Source organism: Schistocerca piceifrons, chromosome 6 (genome assembly GCF_021461385.2).
Source record: "Schistocerca piceifrons isolate TAMUIC-IGC-003096 chromosome 6, iqSchPice1.1, whole genome shotgun sequence".
Classification (NCBI taxonomy): Eukaryota; Metazoa; Arthropoda; class Insecta; order Orthoptera; family Acrididae; genus Schistocerca; species Schistocerca piceifrons.
In genome coordinates, this window is record NC_060143.1 from 236,066,482 (window position 1) to 236,083,998 (window position 17,517).

Here is a 17,517-nt window from a genome sequence, read left to right on the forward strand (position 1 = left end):
GAGTATTTGTAATAGTTAATATGACAATTATCTGAAATCATTTGTGTGTTTATTAGAATTTGTATGTTTAGTGTAAGAGCATTGTAAAAGCATTTGTATGTGTATTCAAACTATTGTTCATGCCTGAACTGTCTGATTAGTGATGGTAAATATTATGAACTGTTACCTGCACTTTTTCAACGTAATGTGTGACACTTAGGAATGATTAATTTCTGCTGATGAACTGAGTGATCAGTGATAGTGAATATTATGGACTGTTACTTGTACTTCTTCTACATGATTGGTGCCACTAGGACATGTTTAATTTCTGCTGATGAACAGTGTGATTAGTATTGTATTCAAACTATTGTTCATGCTTGAACTGTGTGATCAGTGATAGTGAATATTATGGACTGTTACTTGTACTTTTTCTACATGATTGGTGCCACTAGGACATGTTTAATTTGTGCTTATATACTCTGATGAACAGTGTGATCGGTGATAGTGAATATCATGGACTGCTCTCTGGACCTGCTCATCATTGCTAGGTGCAACTGATGAACTACTTGTATGGAAATGAAGTCACTTCTTGCTGTCTGCACCTACTCAACATTGCTGGGTGCCACTGATGAACGGACTCTACTGAACTAATGTGACTTGTTGCTGTGTGTACCTCTTCAACATTGCTAGGTGCCACTGAGGAACTGCTTCTACTGAAATAATGTCACTTGTTGCTGTCTGCACCTACTCAACATTGCTGGGTGCCACTAATGGAACTGCTTCTACTGAAATGAAGTCACTTGTTGCTGTCTGCACCTGCTCAACATTGCTGGGTGCAACTGATGGACTGCTTCTACTGAAATGATGTCACTTGTCGGTGTCTGCACCTGCTCAACATTGCTGGGTGCAACTGATGGACTGCTTCTACTGAAATGATGTCACTTGTCGGTGTCTGCACCTGCTCAACATTGCTGGGTGCACAGATGAAGCTACTTCTTTGGAAATGATGTCACTTGTTGGTGTCTGCACCTGCTCAACATTGCAGGGTGCAACTGATGGACTGCTTCTACTGAAATGATGTCACTTGTCGGTGTCTGCACCTGCTCAACATTGCTGGGTGCAACTGATGGACTGCTTCTACTGAAATGATGTCACTTGTCGGTGTCTGCACCTGCTCAACATTGCTGGGTGCAACTGATGGACTGCTTCTACTGAAATGATGTCACTTGTTGGTGTCTGCACCTGCTCAACATTGCTGGGTGCAACTGATGGACCGCTTCTACTGAAATGATGTCACTTGTTGGTGTCTGCACCTGCTCAACATTACTGGGTGCACAGATGAAGCTACTTCTTTGGAAATGATGTCACTTGTTGGTGTCTGCACCTGCTCAACATTGCAGGGTGCAACTGATGGACTGCTTCTACTGAAATGATGTCACTTGTCGGTGTCTGCACCTGCTCAACATTTTTGGGTGCAACTGATGGACTGCTTCTACTGAAATGATGTCACTTGTTGGTGTCTGCACCTGCTCAACATTGCTGGGTGCAACTGATGGACTGCTTCTACTGAAATGATGTCACTTGTCGGTGTCTGCACCTGCTCAACATTGCTGGGTGCAACTGATGGACCGCTTCTACTGAAATGATGTCACTTGTTGGTGTCTGCACCTGCTCAACATTACTGGGTGCACAGATGAAGCTACTTCTTTGGAAATGATGTCACTTGTTGGTGTCTGCACCTGCTCAACATTGCAGGGTGCAACTGATGGACTGCTTCTACTGAAATGATGTCACTTGTTGGTGTCTGCACCTGCTCAACATTGCTGGGTGCAACTGATGGACTGCTTCTACTGAAATGATGTCACTTGTCGGTGTCTGCACCTGCTCAACATTGCTGGGTGCAACTGATGGACTGCTTCTACTGAAATGATGTCACTTGTCGGTGTCTGCACCTGCTCAACATTACTGGGTGCACAGATGAAGCTACTTCTTTGGAAATGATGTCACTTGTTGGTGTCTGCACCTGCTCAACATTGCAGGGTGCAACTGATGGACTGCTTCTACTGAAATGATGTCACTTGTCGGTGTCTGCACCTGCTCAACATTTCTGGGTGCAACTGATGGACTGCTTCTACTGAAATGATGTCACTTGTTGGTGTCTGCACCTGCTCAACATTGCTGGGTGCAACTGATGGACTGCTTCTACTGAAATGATGTCACTTGTCGGTGTCTGCACCTGCTCAACATTGCTGGGTGCAACTGATGGACCGCTTCTACTGAAATGATGTCACTTGTTGGTGTCTGCACCTGCTCAACATTGCTGGGTGCAACTGATGGACCGCTTCTACTGAAATGATGTCACTTGTTGGTGTCTGCACCTGCTCAACATTACTGGGTGCACAGATGAAGCTACTTCTTTGGAAATGATGTCACTTGTTGGTGTCTGCACCTGCTCAACATTGCAGGGTGCAACTGATGGACTGCTTCTACTGAAATGATGTCACTTGTTGGTGTCTGCACCTGCTCAACATTGCTGGGTGCAACTGATGGATTTTATGTGAACATTTATATAAAGTGATTTTTTATGTATTGTGTAAACTATTGTGTAAAGCCACATGTATGAAAAGAATTTGTATTGCCTATTGTATTTTATATATTAGGTTATTGAAAGGTCGGTGCAAAGCCAAAATTTTAACTAATTATGTGATATTTAGGTATTAATATTATCTTTTATTTTTGTCTGTATTTTTCTGGACGAATTTGGTGGTATTTTCACCACCAATGCTGGCAAAAATACCATCAAATTCTGGCCTGTGGAGGAGGGGCATATGAAAGGTGGCTACACTGAGCCACTGCGCCAGAGATTGCGCCAAATAGTATTATTAAGCCGCCTCCACAGTGCTTGTCGAGAGCTCGTAGTGAGTGCTTGGAGAGAGCTCGTAGTAGTCAGTGCTTGTCGAGAGCTCGTAGAAGTCAGTGCTTGGAGAGAGCTCGTAGCAGTCAGTGCCTGTCGAGGACTCGGGGTAGTCTGTGCTGAGATGTTGTAGCAGAGAGTGTTTGTTGAGATGTGCTATTAGGCAGTGCTTGTTGAGATGTGATATTGGAGAGTTCTGGTTGAGATGTGATAGTAGAGAGTCAGTGTGAGATATAATGTAAGGATTAGAGTGATTTTCATCAATATATATGAGGTAATAAACTCCGTTTCTTTTTATTTCAGTATCCTAAATAATGCGTCATTACAGGTTCAGTCAACAAAGCATATGGCGTGTGTTCTTGTATTAGAGTTTAATTCTGCTTTCCTTACGCAATTGTAGTATTTGTAATTTTCTTTTATCACGTCAGTAAAATTGGTATTTAAAAATTCTTGTCTTGTTGAAGAAGAACCGTGCCAGATGTGCGTTGAGTCACACTCCCACATACAGAACAGTTATACTTGTGCTTTGGTTTAGCAGGTTTTATAGTTGCTGGGGACTTAATTAATTAACTGTGTTTACGAAAATTTTCTTTCATTGTTTGTTGTTATTATATGCAGTCAGATTGCGTACAAAAACTAGTCAGGGCCAACCGATTACGAGACACAGCGTAATCGGACATACAGCTACCAAAAACTAAAAGTTATTTGCATCATATTTAATTAAGCCCCCATGCACCTTTAACGAAGCGCGCTGCTCTCTGTTGGACCTTCTCTACCTCTTCTATCAATCCTATCTGTTACGGATCCCACACTGGTGAGCAATATTCAAGCAGTGGGCGAACAAGTGTACTGTAGCCTACTTCCTTAGTTTTCGGATTGCATTTCCTTAGGATTCTTCCAATGAATCTCAGTCTGGCATCTGCTTTACCGACGACCAACTTTATATGATCATTCCATTATAAATCACTCCTAATGCCTACTCACAGATAATTTATGGAATTAACTGCTTCCAGTTGCTGACCTGCTATATTGTACCTAAATGATAGAGGATCTTTCTCTCTGTGTATTCGCAGCACATTGCAGTTGTCTACATTGAGATTCAATTGCCATTCCCTGCACCATGCGTCAATTCGTTGCAGATCCTCCTGCATTTCAGTACAATTTTCCATCGTTACAACCTCTCGATATACCACAGCATCGTCCCCAAAAAGCCTCAGTGAAATTTCGATGTTATCCACAAGGTTATTTATATATATCGTGAATAGCGACGGTCCTACGGCACTCCCCTGCGGCACACCTGAAATCATTCTTACTTCGGAAGACTTCTCTCCATTGAGAATGACATGCTGCGTTCTGTTATCTAGGAGCTCTTCAATCGAATCACACAATTGGTCTGACAGTACATATGCTCTTACTTTGTTCATTAAACGACTGTGGGGAACTGTATCAAACGCCTTGTGGAAGTCAACAAACTCGGCATCTACCTGGGAACCCGTGTCTAAGGCCCTCTGAGTTTTGTGGAGGAATAGCGCGAGCTGGGTTTCACACGATCGTCTTTTTCGAAACCCATGCTGATTCCTACAGAGTAGATTTCTAGTCTCCAGAAAAGTCATTATACTCGAACATAATACGTGTTGCAAAATTCTGCAACTGATCGACGTTAGAGATATAGGTCTATAGTTCTGTACATCTGTTCGACGTCCCTACTTGAAAACGGGGATGACCTGTGCCCTTTCCCAATCCTTTGGAACGCTACGCTCTTCTAGAGACCTACGGTACACCGCTGCAAGAAGGGGGCAAGTTGCTTCGTATACTCTGTGTAAAATCGAACTGGTATCCCATCAGGTCCGTCGGCCTTTCCTCTTTAGAGCGCTTTTAATTTTCTCTCTATCCTGTGTCGTCTATTTCGATTCCTTGGGTACATCCCCGTGGAGAAGTTGTTTTTCTTTTTGTGGTGGTGGTGCTGAAGTGTGATCAACTTCGTTGATTTTTACTTCTGTAGGGAATGGAAAGGGTAAAAATTTTCGCTTTATTTATTTATTCTGCTTTAGTTTGGGCACACATAAGGGTCCTTTAACTCGCTGCTTTTGGTGTGTGTTTGAAAACATGGTTGTAGAAGTGCTAAAGGACTTTATGTCCTTAAATTATGGTGAATTACGTAGGGATAACATTTACGAAGGCTCAAATACTATAGCCTTCGGTACTTTATATTTGTGGTTGCGTAAGGGTTCTACCGTACCTTCTGTGGTGAGCTGTGGTGTAGTGTCACGTATCATGTCCAACTTCCGGAATAAGGTTCGTGCCTTCTCCTTAACCTTGTCTGAGAGGTAAGATTCGCTTAAGGCTCGATGAATATCATGATTCCTGATCCACCATTGGGCTCCAGTGATCCATCGTAGGCATCTGCTTTGCATAACCTGTAACTTCTTGTAGTTAGTGGCACACGTAGTACCCCAAGAGGTCGATCCATACAAAATAGATGGTTCGACTGTTGCGTTGTACAACTAGAGTTTCGTGCGTTGACTGAGGTACGAGCTCTTCAGAAATGGGAGGAGAGCTCCCAGCATTTTGAGGCCAGACGTCTTCTTCTCCATAATGTGATGACTATACAGCAGTTTGGCGTCCAGATGCACTCCAAGGTATTTCACAGTTGTTGCCCAGGGGAGTGGCTGGTCTGATATCCGTAGGCGTTCATTGACCATGGGTCTCCGACGTGTGAAGGCAATAACTTTGGTTTTCTCTGCATTGACAGTTATTTTGTTCCTGTGGGTCCAGTGGTCCACTAAATCTAGTTGGCGCTGCATCCGTGTGACGAGGTGGTCCATTCTGGTGCCTGCAGTCAGGAGCGCTGTGTCGTCGGCATAGAAACTGGCCGTAACATGTGGCACCGTCGGCAGGTCGTTAATGTATAAATTAAACAGCAGTGGAGATATGACCGATCCTTGTGGAAGTCCTTCAAGGACAGGCCGTGGTGTTGAATTCTTGTCATCAATACGAACATATAATCTGCGATCCTGAAGAAAATTGTGGAGAAGTTTTAAATAGCAGTCTGGTAGCGGAGTGGTACGTCGGAGCTTGACGATCAAGTTTGCGTCGCCACACTTTATCGTAAGCCTTCTCTATATCGAGAAAGACTCCAATGGTATGTTTTTTCTTGTTGAAATTGTCTTGGATAGATTCCGTGATGCGTAGTAGTTGTAACTCAGCCGATAGCTTCGCCTGGAAGCCAAACTGCTCCGGTCGGGTGATGTTGTGTGCCACAAGGATGTCCAGCATGCGTTTCAGTAGGACACGTTCCAATACCTTTCCCAGCGTCGGCAGTAAACTTATGGGGCTGTAGCTGTCAGGGTGTGAGAGATCCTTGCCCGGTTTTGGTTTTGGCACTATTCTGGCAATCTTCCATGCCTCTGGGAAGTATCCCGGTGGAGAAGTGACGAGACGTCTTTCTGCCCTCGGCCTCTTTCACCGTGGCTTCACTTGAGTTCTCCGGTCAGGCTGAATCATTAATACCTGCGGGATGGTCGGGCCATCACCGTCCATTGTCCGACACGCCGGCGCGCAGCGTGCCTCGCATCCTCAATGCGGCCCACGTGGGGTGCCGGCTGTTGCGGGGCGGCCGCGGTATTCCCGCCGTGTCACACACGGCCCGCGGTCCTCGCTTCCACGCCACGCCACGCCACGCACGTCACGTGACTGACTTGCTCAAAGCCGCGCTGCCACCAGATGGTTGACTCACGGGCGAATGCCGGCCGGGTTTTACCTGCGGTCAGCTTCCCGATCGATTGTCGGCCCGCCCGTACGGGCCCGTGACTTGCAGTTTATTGCTCTCTTCTCGGGACCGTCGCCACTGCGGAAGCGGCGCCGGCAAAGAAAACAATCGACGCGAACCACCTTTGTCACACGTCATTTAGCGTCTCCACAAAACACCGCGCTCGGGCTGCTTTACTGACGCGTGAAATAGGAAGTTGTGTTGTGAATCCCAGAGAAAGAGGCAACGAGGTGTGCGTAATGTTTATGTTTGATGAGCAGACGAGCCCGCTTGATCTACAGTGATCAGCCAAAACATTATGAATACCGACCTACTATCGACACAGACCCGTCCAGGCGATAGCAGCGTCACCTGGCGAGGAATGACTGTGAGACAAGCGCATGCTGTATGTTCACTACTGGCCATTAAAATTGCTACACCAAGAAGAAATGCAGATGATAAACGGGTATTCATTGGACAAATATAGTATACTACAACTGACATGTGATTACATTTTCACGCAATTTGGGTGCATAGATCCTGAGAAATCAGTACCCAGAACAACTACCTCTGGCCATAATTACGGCCTTCATACGCCTGGGCATTGAGTCAAACAGAGCTTGGATGGCGTGTACTGGTACAGCTGCCCATGCAGCTTCAACACGATACCACATCAACGGTACTGACTGGCGTATTGTGACGAGCCAGTTGCTCGGTCACCATTGACCAGACGTTTTCAATTGGTGACAGATCTGGAGAATATGCTGGCCAGGGCAGCAGTCGAACATTTTCTGTATCCAGAAAGGCCCGTACAGGTCCTGCGACATGCGGTCGTGAATTATCCTGCTGAAATGTACGGTTTCGCAGGGAACGAATGAAGGGTAGAGCCACGGGTCGTAACACATCTGAAATGTAACGTCTACTGTTCAAAGTTCCGTATTACCCTCCTGAACCAACACCACCTACATTACAGGCCTGCGCGCACACTTGTGACGTCGCATACTGATGGCCGGGTCTGTATAGGATCGCTCTTGTTAAGCACTCTGCAGCTATACTAACTTTACGAGTTTTAGAGCTGAAACAGCATAGGGATTCTCGTGCTTTCCTCTTCTACATGTCCTTGTAATCAAAGTACGGACCGAGCACGGTGGCGCAGTGGCTAGCACACTGGACTCGCATTCGGGAGGACGACGGTTCAATCCCGCGTCCGGCCATCCTGATTTAGGTTTTCCGTGATTTCCCTAAATCGTTCCAGGCAAATGCCGGGATGGCTCCTTTCAAAGGGCACGGCCGACTTCCTTCCCCGTCCTTCCCTAATCCGATGAGACCGATGACCTCGCTGTTTGGTCTCTTCCCCAAAACAACCCAAGCCAACCCAACCCTCAAAGTACGGAAATTTATATCATTGCGTAAACTAACTGAACAAAACTGCCCTATGTTATTTCAAGATGTAAAATTATTTTGACGATTTGCCTTAAATACGTATTTCTAGGCTTGAATACAAACTGTAATTTTAAATTCTGTCTTTTACCTCAGGAGCTACGCTTTCTTGCAGTAAAAAAATCGGCAATATGCAAGAACAAGCAAACGTTTTCGGTTTTAAATAAAGCAGCTGGAGCTCCTACAGAATTTAAGAATTTGTTCCCCTGGTTATTTTCGTAAATTTTCCTGTCCAATTCAAAATTTGCTGACCTCACACGAAAGTCAAATCATTCGACGGAATGGAGCACCTCCTGACATAATGTTTACTAAATCAAAAAACACGAAAAAATATTTTATTTCCCTGTTTCTCCAGAACTTTAGAACCTTAAACATGAAAAGACTATTTCTCCTATATCCTTGATTGAAATTCGTGTCACAGAGCGCTGTTAATTTAATCATAATGCACTTACCTCGAAATTCTGCTTTCTGTACCGTTTAATCTGTCGAACACTGAATTCATTAAAATAATTTTCTAAGGTAGTTTACTCAAATTGAAATTTCCGAATAGCTGTATATGTAAAACTGAACAAAATCATTCTGTAGCTCTTGCAAATAAAATTATTGGAAACTCAATAATCTGGTAGGAATGACAAGGAATACTAAACATTTTCGAGTCACACTAATTATTATAACTATTCAGTGTGACAATAGTTGCAAATATGAGAGACATTTCACAGTCAGCTTCGTATTAACCTCGCAGCAATGGTCCAGAATTAAGAAGCAAATGATACTGGTACATGATACATAACTGCTTTTAAAAACAATTGGCAAATGTGGTGCAATGGAAACAAATAACACGCAAATTTTTTTTATTTACTTACCCTTGAATGATGCGTAGACACAAATTCCTGTCTGGGAATAGCTGCAATCCAGCGAATTTTCAACTTCACACATTTAGGAAATCGAAACATGTGCACGTTCATGCCTTTTTGGAATTTATAATTTCCCTGGCAAAAGGGACACAGCACTTGTATCCCATACTTCGAAGAACTGTAGACGAATACCGTATGAAATATGTATCACTTTCACGTGTCACACACTTTCAACACAATATACACGCCAACAGGACTGCCGACTGAAGATAAGATGGCCAACTGTTTGTGACGTCACGTGTCAATATGGCCGCTGTGCGTAGGCCTTGTGTCTGGAAGGCTTTGCCTGAACCCACCGATTCCATATTCTGCTAACAGTCATTGGATCTCGACCAACGCGAGCAGCAATGTCGCGATACGATAAACCGCAATCGCGATATGCTATAATCCGACCTTTATCAAAGTCGGAAACGCAATGGTACGCATTTCTCCTCCTTACACGATGCGTCACAACAACGTTTCACCAGGCAAAGCCGGTCAACTGCTGTTTGTATATGAGAAATCGGTTGGAAACTTTCGTCATTTCAGCACATTGTATGTGTCGCCACTGGCGCCAACCTTGTGTGAATGCTCTGGAAAGATAATCATTTGCATATCACAGCATCTTCTCCCTGTCGGTTAAATTTCGCGTCTGTAGCACGTCATCTTCGTGGTGTAGCAGTTTTAATGGCCAGTAGTGTAGTATCAATGAGCGTGCTGTCCGTGTGTAGAATGAGGAAGGCGCACGATCTATCTGAGTTTGACCGAGGGAAGATTGTTATGGCCCGAAGGCTCGGCACGAGCATATCGGAAACTGCACGACTTGTTGAGTGTTCGAGGAGTGGTGCGGTAAGTGTCTTCAGCACGTGGCGAAACCAAGGTGAAACCACATCCAGACGTTGTGAGGCTGGGCGGCCACCCTTCATTACACATTTCGGTCGTCGTAGCTTGGTGAAGACTGCTAACACAGGACAGGCGGCGAACTATGCCGGAACTAACATCAGATTTTAATGCTGGGCAGAATACAAGTGTGTCTGAACACACAGTGCGCCGGACAGTCCTAACGATGGGCCTCCATAGCCAACGACCCATGCATGTGCCAATGTTAACACGATGACATCGGCAAATGTACCAGAGCGGCTGAAACATGTCACTTAAAGGTCACTCGCCAAGCGCCGTAGAGTTGATAGTACAACTAACAAACAAGTGAGGAACGGGCGGCGCCGCGTCTTCTGAACCAATAACAGCACTGAACAAAAGCCTGTTCCGGCGTCGACGCTAGCACGTTGCAGGCTTCCGTGTAAACATTGTATGTTAGTGTTCGAACGACTGCTGTTGTGTTGTGTTACCGCCTCGACAACAGTTTTTGTTTGTTAAACAATGTCACCAAAACGATGTCGTTCACCAAGCGACGATCCGTTGCGTCGTGGAGTGCCATTACATAGCCAGGCTTTGGAATTGCTACGGAGGACGCGTAAGTTTTACGAGCAAGAAAAAGAATTTGTTTCTGTTCATGGGCATGCGTCGATTCCTGCCGATAAAGTTTCAGAGCGTACCTCGAAAACACTAGGACTCAGTGGTTCAAATGACTCTGAGCACTATGCGACTTAACTTCTTAGGTCATCAGCCCCTAGACTCAGAACTACTGAAACCTAACTAACCTAAGGACATCACACACATCCATGCCCGAGGCAGGATTCGAACCTGCGACCGTACGGTCGCGCGGTTCCAGACTGACGCGCCTAGAACGGCTCGGCCACACCGGCCGGCTAGGACTCAGTGAAAGAACAGTTATAAGGAAAGGGGTGCTACTTCAAGACTTACAAGACAGTGAAGTAAACAATGTGGAAGAAAGCCTCTGTGAAAGAAATAGTGTGTTTTTAAGTACTCCGGGAAAGAAAAAAAGCAGCCTCGTCCTGTTACACATATTGATTGTTTCCAATCCGATGCAATTCGTCGGCACATTTACGGATACTATGAAAGGAAAGAATACCCCACAACAGCGAAGTTGCTGATTTCTTTAAAAGAAAGTGAACTTTTCTCAGGGGGGGGGGGGGGGGGGGGGAACGTCACTTAAGATTATATTAAAAAGTTTGGGCTTCCGTTTCAAAAAGTTAGATGGACGAAAACTGTTCTTATAAAAATCTCATGTCGTATCAGCTCGCACCATTTTCTTACACAAAATTGTAGAAAAGGACATACAGTCAGTCATACGGTTAGGCGAAACCTGGGTCAACGCTCGAGAATCATTTGAGAAATGGTGGACGGATGATACTACGAATAGCAGCGGTCATCAGCCAACAGGAAGAGGGTCCCGATTAATTGTGGTCCATGCAGGATCTTCAAACGGCTTTGTACTTGAAGGACTTCTAGTGTTTCGATCGAAAAAAAACGGTAACTATCACGAGGATGTGGATCACCCACGGTTTCTACACTGGTTTAAAAATTTGTTGCTCCAGTTTAGTGTACCGATAGCTTTTGTGATGGACAATGCACCCTACCATTCCGTGATTTTAGATAAAACTCCCACCACTAGTGACCATAAAGAAAGTAGGCTACCGTCTTATCACTGCCATTTTAATCCAACTGAATTGGTTTGGAGTGAAGTCAAGGCGTACATTAGAAGTAACAACAAGACTTTTACTGTAACAGAAGTGGAAAGACTGCTACGTGAAAGTTTTGCTACTGTAGACGCTACCTCATCGAGGAAAAAAGTAGACCATGTTGCTAAACTGATAAGCATTATAAATGAAAATGAGCAATTAATTATTTCTCTTAATGATGATGATGATGATGATGATGATGACAAAGACAACGGTTTTGGCGCCGATTCCGATGATAGTGAAGGAGAACTGGATGGAATTTCACCACTGACATCGTAAATTGGTGAGTGTAAATATATTCAGAATTAATTCTTTTTCTCTCTGCAATCGCAGGCCGATTGGCCAAGCGGTTCTAGGCGTGTCAGTCTGGAACCGCGCGACCGCTACGGTCGCAGGTTCGAATCCTGCCTCGGGCATGGATGTGTGTGATGTTTTTAGGTTAGTTAGGTTTAAGTAGTTCTAAGTCTAGGGGCTGATGACCTCAGATGTTAAGTCCCATAGTGCTTAGAGCCATTTGAACTATAGTGAAGACCGTTTTCATGACTTAACCGTAAAAGCAGTGTAATGGAAGCTTACTTACATTTTGATAAGGGCTGGTCCACAGCCTTAATGTGATTGATGAAGACACTCTGCTAATGACTGCTGAAAAAATTTAGGACTAATTTCGACATTTATTATTTTCAAGCGTACTGATAGCAAGTACTGTCACCATGTGAAATAACACGCCATAAAAAATAAAGGAACAGAGGCTTGAACTTGTCGAGGTCGTCAGTCCGAAGACTCATTTGCTGCAGCTCTCCACGGTCAATCTATCCTGTGCAAGCCACTTCATCTCCGAGTAACTGCTACAAGTTACATCCATTTGTAGGTGCTTACTGTATTCGTCCCTTGGCCTCTCTCTGCTGTTTTTACCCCCACCCCCCTCCCCCGCCACAATTTCCCCAATATCAAACTGACAATTCCTGGGGGCCTCAGGCTGTGTCTTATCAACCGATCCCATCTTTTCGTCAAGATGCACCATAAATTTATTTTCTCCCCATTTCCATTCAACGCCTTTTCATTAGTTCTGCGGACTATCCATCTAGTTTTCTGCGTTATTGTGTAACACCACACTTCAAAATCTTCTCTTCTCTTCTCTGAACTGTTTATGTGCACGCTTCACTGCTGTACAAGGCTATATTCGAGACAAACACCTTCATCAAAGACTTCTTGACACTTAAATTTATATTTTATGTTAACAAATTCCTCTTTTGCAGAAAATCTTCATTGTTACAGCCAGTCTCCATTTTATATCCCTTCTACTTCGGCTATCATCCATTATTTTGCTACCCAAATACCAAAACCCAACTCATTTTTAAATAATCACGATTAATGTGACGTCGTTTGTTATTAACGGAAATAGCAGTCTAGGTTTCAATTTGATGTGACCGTGACGTAATAGATAAGTGCTAATCGGATTTAGCCGCTTCGGGAGACGTTTCTAATCAGACTTCAGCTGCCCAAGAACGTTAACACAATGATAAAGGGTTTTTGAATAGCCAGTGTCAAGATGTTTTACACTGGTTCACACCGAGCGAGGTGGCGCAGTGGTTAGCACACTGGACTCGCATTCGGGAGGACGACGGTTCAAACCTGCGTCCGGCCATTAAGATTTAGGTTTTCCGTGATTTCCCTAAATAGCTTCAGGCAATTGCCGGGATGGTTCCTTTGTAACGGCGCGGCCGACTTCCTTCCCCATCCTCCCCAAATCCGATGGGACCGATGACATCGCTGTTTGGTGCCCTCCCCCAAGTCAACCAACCAACCAACCAACCAACCAGTACTGGTTAACCGATATATTCTGATTAAACGCAGTTTTGAGGCAGACACTACTTTCGTCTCACACTTAAAATTACGGTTAATCTCATCACAGGTCAGAATTCTTGGTATTGCGTCACATGCTGTAACAGTGGTTAACAAACACACAGTCCTCACTTCAATCCCATGTGTGGCCGGCGTGGTTGATGCGAACGCGAAAATACGACCACTGTAAACTTTTTTTGTTTTTAAATACACTGGTCAGAAATATCATACGTCACGAATCGGTAATGTTTTGGTGAGGGTCAACCCACGGCAGTGCGTAATCACTCAACATGTATGACACATTGCGTAGCTTACGACTTCGCCCAGACTTGACGGACTCCAAACTCGAACCATTTCCAGACTCGTCCAACTGACACTTCGTTCACTTAGCGCTAGCGGAACTTGAGAATCGATCAAGCCTACCATCGACCTTCGTGAAACAAGAACGTTTTTATCGTTGGGTGAGGGATCTCGAATCCCTTACATCCCCGCCCTAAAACTCTTTTTTGTAGTGTATAGATTACAAAAAATAAAGAACATTAAACTTAAGGACAAACAATAACATCGTCAAATATAACACATGAATTCCTTTATCTTCGGTAGTGCACTGCCTCTACAAACATGTTATACAAAGATTTAACGCGTCTTAGTAAAACATAGTAAATGCTTTACATAAGTTTGTTTTACATTAAATGACATACAAATTATCCGTTAGCAAAACGTAATAAATATTCTACACAGGTTTGTTTTGTAGTTAATGATGAACAGTTACCCCTTTTAGCAATATGTGAGGGCCATCAAACACGTAATTGTGGATTGTTATCTTCACCGTAGCACAGGACAAAAGAAAAATCTCTTCTAGAATGAAATTTTCACTGCCGGCCGCGGTGGTCTAGCGGTTCTAGGCGCTCCGTCTGGAACCGCGCGACTGCTACGGTCGCAGGTTCGAATCCTGCCTCGGGCATGGGTGTGTGTGATGTCCTTAGGTTAGTTTGGTTTAAGTAATTCTAAGTTCTAGGGGACTGACGACACAGATGTTAAGTCCCATAGTGCTCAGAGCCATTTGAACCATTTTGAAATTTTCACTCTACAGTGGAGTGTACGCTGATATGAAACTTCCTGGCAGATTAAAACTGTGTGGCGGACCGAGACTCGAACTCGGGAACTTTGCCTTTCGCGGGCAAGTGCTCTACCAACTGAGCTACCAAAGCACGACTACTCACGCCCCGTCATCATAGCTTTAATTCCGCCAGTACCTCGTCTCCTACCTTCCAAACTTCACAGAGGCTCTCCCGAGTTCGAGTCTCGGTCCGGCACACAGTTCTAATCTGCCAGGAAGTCTCGAAAAATCTCTTATTTACCTTATCTCAGCCACCCCTTTGGTGTACTGTCCTTTCAGCAGAGCTTCTACCATCCACACTGTCGTCATTATTTCATCAAACCTATTTCAGCTGGCCATTTGGTCTGACATCCTTTCAGCAGCTTTTGGCAGCCCCCCCCCCCCCCCCCCACACTCCCATGAACCATGGACCTTGCCGTTGGTGGGAGGCTTGCGTGCTTCAGCGATACAGGTAGCCGTACGTAGGTGCAACCACAACGGAAGAGTATCTGTTGAGAGGCCAGACAAACGTGTGGTTCCTGAAGAGGGGCAGCAGCCTTTTCAGTAGTTGCAGGGGCAACAGTCTGGATGATTGACTAATCTGGCCTTGTAACACTAACCAAAACGGCCTTGCTGTGCTGGTACCGCTAACGTCTGAAAGCAAGGGGAAACTACAGCCGTAATTTTTCCCGAGGGCATGCAGCTTTACTGTATGGTTAAATGATGATGGCGTCCTCTTGGGTAAAATATTCCGGAGGTAAAATAGTCCCCCATTCGGATCTCCGGGCGGGGACTACTCAAGAGGACGTCGTTATCAGGAGAAAGAAAACTGCCGTTCTACGGATCGGAGTATGGAATGTCAGATTCCTTAATGGGCAAGTAGGTTAGAAAATTTAAAAAGGGAAACGGGTAGGCTAAAGTTATACATAGTGGAAATTCGTGAAGTTCTGTGGCAGGAGGAACAAGACTTTTACTCATGCGAATACAGAGTTATAAATACAAAATCAAATAGGCGTAATGCAGCAGTAGGTTTAATAATGAATCAAAAATTAGGACTGCGGGTAAGCTACTACAAACGGCATAGTGAAGGCATTATTGTGGCCAAGATAGACACGAAGCCCACGCCTACTACAGTAGTACAAGTTTATATGCCAACTAGATGTGCAGATGATGAAGAAATTGATGAAATGTATGATGAGATAAAAGAAATTATTCAGATAGTGAAGGGAGACGAAAATTTAATAGTCATCGGTGATTGGAATTCGATAGTAGGAAAAGGGAGGGATGGAAACGTAGTAGGTGAATATGGATTGGGGGTAAGAAATGAAAGAGAAAGCCGCCTGGTAGAATTTTGCACAGATCATTACTTAATCATAACTAACACTTGGTTCAAGAATCATACAAGAAGGTTGTATACCTGGAAGATGCCTGGAGATACTAGAACGTTGTTGTTGTTGTGGTCTTCAGTCCTGAGACTGGTTTGATGCAGCTCTCCATGCTACTCTATCCTGCGCAAGCTTCTTCATCTCCCGGTACCTACTGCAACCTACATGCTTCTGAATCTGCTTAGTGTATTCATCTCTTGGTCTCCCTCTACGATTTTTACCCACCACGCTGCCCTCCATTGCTAAATTTGTAATCCCTTGATGCCTCAAAACATGTCGTACCAACCGATCCCTTCTTCTAGTCAAGTTGTGAAACAAACTTCTCTTCTCCCCAATCGTATTCAATACCTCCTCATTAGTTACGTGATCTACCCACCTTATCTTCAGCATTCTTCTGTAGTACCACATTTCGAAAGCTTCCATTCTCTTCTTGTCCAAACTAGTTATCGTCCATGCTTCACTTCCATACATGGCTACACTCCATACAAATACTTTCAGAAACGACTTCCTGACACTTAAATCTATACTCGATGTTAACAATTTCTCTTCTTCAGAAACGATTTCCTTGCCATTGCCAGTCTACATTTTATATCCTCTCTACTTCGACCATCATCAGTTATTTTACTCCCTAAATAGCAAAACTCCTTTACTACTTTAAGTGTCTCATTTCCTAATCTAATTGCCTCAGCATCACCCGATTTAATTTGACTACATTCCATTATCCTTGTTTTGCTTTTGTTGATGTTCATCTTATATCCTCCTTTCAAGACACTGTTCATTCCGTTCAACTGCTCTTCCAAGTCCTTTGTTGTCTCTTACAGAATTACAATGTCATCGGCGAACCTCAAAGTTTTTACTTCTTCTCCATGAATTTTAATACCTACTACGAATTTTTCTTTTGTTTCCTTTACTGCTTGCTCAATATACAGATTGAAAAACATCGGGGACAGGCTACAACCCTGTCTCACTCCTTTCCCTTTCAAGCCCCTCAACTCTTATAACTGCCATCTGGTTTCTGTACAAATTGTAAATAGCCTTTCGCTCCCTGTATTTTACCCCTGCCACCTTCAGAATTTGAAAGAGAGTATTCCAGTTAACATTGTCAAAAGCTTTCTCTAAGTCTACAAATGCTAGAAACGTAGGTTTGCCTTTTCTTAATCTTTCTTCTAAGATAAGTCGTAAGGTTAGTATTGCCTCACGTGTTCCAACATTTCTACGGAATCCAAACTGATCTTCCCCGAGGTCCGCTTCTACCAGTTTTTCCATTCGTCTGTAAAGAATTCGCGTTAGTATTTTGCAGCTGTAACTTATTAAACAGATAGTTCGGTAATTTTCACATCTGTCAACACCTGCTTTCTTTGGGATTGGAATTATTATATTCTTCTTGAAGTCCGAGGGTATTTCGCCTGTCTCATACATCTTGCTCACCAGATGGTAGGGTTTTGTTATGACTGGCTCTCCCAAGGCCATCAGTAGTTCTAATGGAATGTTGTCTATTCCCGGGGCCTTGTTTCGACTCATGTCTTTCAGTGCTCTGTCAAACTCTTCTCCGAGTATCGTATCTCCCATTTCGTCTTCATCTACATCCTCTTCCATTTCCATAATATTGTCCTC